Source organism: Nanorana parkeri, unplaced genomic scaffold (assembly GCF_000935625.1).
Source record: "Nanorana parkeri isolate BGI_ZX_2015 unplaced genomic scaffold, ASM93562v1 scaffold847, whole genome shotgun sequence".
Taxonomy (NCBI): Eukaryota; Metazoa; Chordata; class Amphibia; order Anura; family Dicroglossidae; genus Nanorana; species Nanorana parkeri.
In genome coordinates this window covers 177,814-183,149 of record NW_017307115.1, presented here as the reverse complement: position 1 = coordinate 183,149, position 5,336 = coordinate 177,814, and positions in this window count along the sequence as shown.

Sequence of the window (5,336 nt, the reverse complement as noted above, 5' to 3'; positions counted from 1 at the left end):
TGTTTAGGTGGGGGGGGGGGGGGGGGGCATTAGCAGTGTTTAGTGGCATACTCCCTTAACCTTAACATGCTCACCAACATTTCAGAACAAGTCCCCGGGACATAGTCAACCCTGCCTAAAGTCTGCCTCAAGATGGCCAGATGGTCCCTCCTAGACGCTGTCTGCTTCTTCCCCTACCCCCAGAGTGGCCCACACAAACTCTGCCCAAATCTCCTGAATGAATGCCCTATTAATTTACTGTAACTCAAATATCAATGACACTGTGATTTCCTGGGACACAGTATGATCAGGTCCGAGGTCCAAAATGCGGGACTGTGTCCAGGGCCGTCAAGTGATCTCGGTGACATCGCCAGGATCACTTGTACAAAACAAGGGGCAGCCTCTCCGCTGTACATTTAGCTCTGCTTGCCCAAAGCAGGGCTAAATGTAGAAAACAACTACCCGCCCGGCGCCCGTAACTGCATGTCCTGGGCATCGGGAGATAGGAATTCCACACCCCTGTTGCCCCTCTACTACCTGCTGCCCCAATGCCGGGCCTTGGTTGGCCTTGTGGGAAATCTGGCCCTGACTGTGCCAGCAAATTCTGGACAGTTGGCATCTATTCCTTATGGAATGATGGGAATATATTACAGGAATTATTACTTCCTGGTTCCTGCCTTCTTCCCTTATTCCAGCAGTTAGTACGACCAATCCCTTTGATGGCCTTATTTGAAATTTCACCCGTTGTGTAGAGGTTGATGGGAATTTAACTTAGGATGACAGATGATTACACACAGAATGGTTTCATATTTTTAAATTGCAGTCCTTTCCATTTGTAGCTGTCTGAAAGGGCAATTTACCACCCCGGAGAGAGTGAAGCAAAGATCTATGTGACTCCAACCTGCTTCTAATTTAGGCGGTGAATTCCTTTTAGATGCGCTTCAGTAGCCATGATGGCTGGAGGAACTCCAGAGCTGGAAGAGAACCCCTGTCTGGATAATTAGTGTCTAAGTAACTTTATAATGTGAGGACATGGGAAGAAGCATATTAACACCCCATGTGACACCGACTGAGCCCCCGCACCTGGCTCCAGCTAACCCCCGCTCAACAGCTGGCTTTTGTTACTGGTTAGCATGTGGAAATCGCGTGGTAACATATGAGGCTGGTGTGTCCCTGAATCTATGTTGTTTTATATAGCTCTGACATATACGGCAGTGCTGTACAAAGAACACTGAGCCAGTCACTTCAATCTCTGTACCATAGGAGCTTACACTCTAATGTCCCCCCACAGTCACACACTATTATTATACATTTATATAGCTCTGACATATACCGCAGTGCTGTAGAGTGACTGGTTTTGTGTTTTCTGTACAGCACTGCAGTATATGTCAGAGCTATATAAATGTATAATAATAGTTTGTGACTGTGCGGGGGCATTGGAGTGTAAGCTCCTCTGTCCAGAGAATAATGTGACTGGCTCAGTGTTCTCTGTACAGCACTGCAGTATGTGTCAGAGATATATAAATGTATAATAATAATAATAGTGTGTGACTGTGGGGGGACATTAGAGTGTAAGCTCCTTTTGCTATTTTTGTTTCCCCTTTAAAGGGTTTGTGTGGAAGCTGTGAAATGATGAAAGGAATAAGCAGATCACACCTAGAAATTATTCTCATTTTCTTTTTTCCTCGACACATTTTATGACTATTTTTGCTCCTTTCATGTCTGGCGGAACTCATGCGAAACAATTATTAAAGCAGTCAATTAATCTTTTGTCCTTCAAACTCTGCGACTTGTGCGGCTTCTTTCGTTTAATAGTCGCAGTGTCTGTTTTTTTTTCTCCCCTCTCCCTCCAGACCTCCATTTTCTCATTTGTTTGGAATTGGCACTCTCGGTAATTTTTCCGCGTCCGTGTCTGGCCCGTCGCTTTCAACTTTTGAATAAAGCCGCGTCGGGCTGCTTGTAGCGCGGCCTTCACAATCCCAGTCACATCCCCAGATCATTATACCGACTTCCTTTTCTTTTTTTCCTCCCTTTTTGATTTTATTAATGCGCGGACTCGCCGCCAGAGACGCCGCGTTCTTCTGGTTGTTCTTGAACTGACATCGGAAATGTCTTAAATCTTCTGCGAAATCCATTAAGCGATATTGTTCGTGATATGAGGTAATTGTGTAAATCCGTTTTTTTTTCCTCCTAGAACGTTGTCACGGACCTCTGCGGGAAAGATTTAATGAAAATGACAGAAACATTAAAAAAAAAATGTAATTAGTAAAATGTATTAATGACTTAGGCCCCATTCACACCTATGCGTATTGTAATATGCGCGTCTGTCACGCGGTTTTTTTACCGCGATTCGCGGTAAAAAAGCCGCGCGACCGTCGCGCGATTCCAAAGGCTACTTGGCAGTATACTAATGGAAAACGCCCTACAAAACGGACCAATACGCAGCAAAAAACGCTCCGGGACCTTTTCATGCGTGGGCCGTTTTGTAGTGCGTTCGGGACGGGCGGAAATACGGACAGGTGGGAACGAGGCCATTGACTACAGTGCTATTTATTTTTTTGACCGTTTTGTAGAGCGTTCATCGAGCGTAGGACGCGCTACACTTCCGTCCAACTTCCGGAACAAAGTCACATGAGGAGCGGGTGGCATGACAACAAACTGTAAGAGGTTGGAGACGTATTCGGAAGAATGGTGTGGGATGTTTCCTTGCAGGACGTGAATATTTCAAAGAAAAAAAAAAAAGGAGTGTTCATTTAAGCCCAGGCCTGTTTTTCTTTCAAAGACATGTTGACCTCTTCCCATGTTTTTTTCTGTGGTGTTGTGTATATGCGTCATGCGTTTGCCCTGGAAGCACGCTCGATCAGGTGCCCTGAGCATGGAGATCAAGCTGTCATTACCGGTTCCTGGTCTCAGACTAATGATTGGGAACTGGGAGGAGAGCCTCCCAATCATGTGATCACAGTGGTAGTCAATCACGTTGGGTCCCCAGTGAAAACTCCATACCAGACCCTTTATCCGAGCACAGGTCTGGCAGGGCAGGAAAAGGGGGGGGGGAGGGGGGACAAGCGAGCGCCAAGCCCTCCCGCAATACCAAGCCACATGCCCTCGGTACTGGGAGGGTGCTTTTCCAGGGTCGCCCCTGGAAAAGCACCTTGTCCCCGTGCCGATGGGGATAAGGGCCTCTTCCCCACAAGCCCTGGGGCGTTGGTTGTGGGGGGTAAGGGCTGGGGGCTTATTCACATCAGGGTACACCAGGGGCGTCCCGAGGCTGGGTGACACCTGGAGCGGTAACTGAGTGTCATCCCACCAAGATGTCACTGCGCATGCGTGTGACGTCACCACACGTGTGCGATGACGTGATCGCGCACGCGCGGCAGTATTCTGATATCTGCCGGCGGCCATCTTGGTGATGGACGCTGGCAGAGAGAGGAGGGGACAGTCACCCGGCGGGATAAGGTATGCCGCCGGGTCCCCTCCTCTCTCCTGATACGTCGGGCGTTCGGTCCATGACCGAGCGCCCGACTTTTCAGAGGGGGGTGACACCAAAATGAGTCATTTTGGTGTCACCCCTCTAATGGTGTCACCCGGGTGCGGGCTTTACCCCCCGCACCCGCCTTGTGACGCCACTGGGGTACACCAAAGGGGCACAGCCTGCCGAACGACCTGTTCGCCAAACACACGAACTGCCGATATTCGAGTCGAACATCATGCCCATCACTAAGTATTATATGTATATACTGTATAGGGCTCCCATGTTGACGTAACGAAAATTCGTATTCAGTCCCATTCGGAGGCATTAAACGGAAAAACACATCTGATTGGCCAGAAAAGTCACATGTCCGATTCAGTTTAATTTTTGAACCAAGTTTGGACAGGATCCGAAATTCAGAAATGGAAATTTGGATTCGGACACATTCTGATGTGTCCGAATTTCTGAGAATTTGTATTCGGAATGAAACAAATCGCAGATGTCTAAACTCTAGTATGTATTCCTATGGCAACGATGATGTTCTAACAGGAGAGTATTTGCTGGGACTTTACAACTCCTTCAAGGGGTTAAAGGAGAACTATGGGGTCAGGGCTTTTCCACACAGTTCTCCTAAGGGTAACGGGAGGACACAAACTAGCGTCCTCCCGTCACCCAAAGCTCAGTATATAGGGAGCTACAGCTCGCGGTATACAGAGACGCCGCAGCCGGGATGGATCCCGACATTACTGTCTGGATCCACCCAGCTGCGTGAGTGACAGCTGGCTCCGCCTATCTAGAGGCAGAGCCAGCTGTACCCGCCCCCTCCCCTGTCTGTTCCGCCAGACAGCGCTGGATAATCGGGGAGGGGGGAATCCCAGCAGGGAGCCATGAGTGACAGTCACGACTCTCTGCAGAGACAGGATCGAGAGGTGAGCGAACGCCGGTATGTGTTCGCTCACTTTCCGATCTATTGAGCCGACCTGTGACAGTCTCATTGTCACAGGTCGGCTAGAACTATGAGGCTGAGTGATTTTCACTCGCCTCATAGTTTCATAGTTCTCCTTTAACCATGCAACTCCCCCTCCCATTCCCCCTTTTATATTATTTTCCCCTTTATTATTACAGGTCTTATCTTTAACCGTCTCTGAGAGCGTGCAGCACGCTGGACAGTTACTGATACAGTGCATTATGGGAGCTGCAGATTAGAAAACCTCTCGAAGGTCAAAGCGGAATAGTTCCATGATCTCCCGTCCGATAAATGGGAAAAGCAAGATGGCGGAAACTGTAATCCTGCTGGAAAGTCATTTGGAAACGGCATGAGGGAGATTACGGAAAATGGCGGAAGTTTCTCTTTAAAATGCCGGCCCTCTAAATCTAGCCGATGCATCACATTCATTGTCGTGCCGCCTTCCCGGCCTCCTCCAGCTCAGAGGATTCCCGAGCCCCTTGTCATCAATATGAAAGCCCGGGAAGGTCCTTCACGCAGAGCTAATCCTGACTCCTCCGTCTTCTCTCCAACTTCTGTTTAAAAAAACAAACAAACATAATCATCCTGCCGCTCCCCTTTTTTCTACCTCCTCAGCAATTCCTTTGCCCACGGAGCGGATTCCGGCCTCCTGATGCCTCCCTGGTGGCCTCGCCGATAGCGGCTCATAAATGCTGATGACAATTCCAGCATGAAAACGTTTCGTAGCGCCGCCGCGGGCCCGTGCCAGCTCTGCGAATCTGCAGAGGACGCGACTGTCACCGAGCCGGACTTGTCACCGGAGTGGGGATGTTCTGGGCTGATAGCGTCTCTTCTGAGCCTCCCTGCCACACGACAAGCGTCCGGGGGCTTTAAATATCTGCAAAAAAAGGTTAATTAATTACGAGCTCGTTTGCCAAGAAC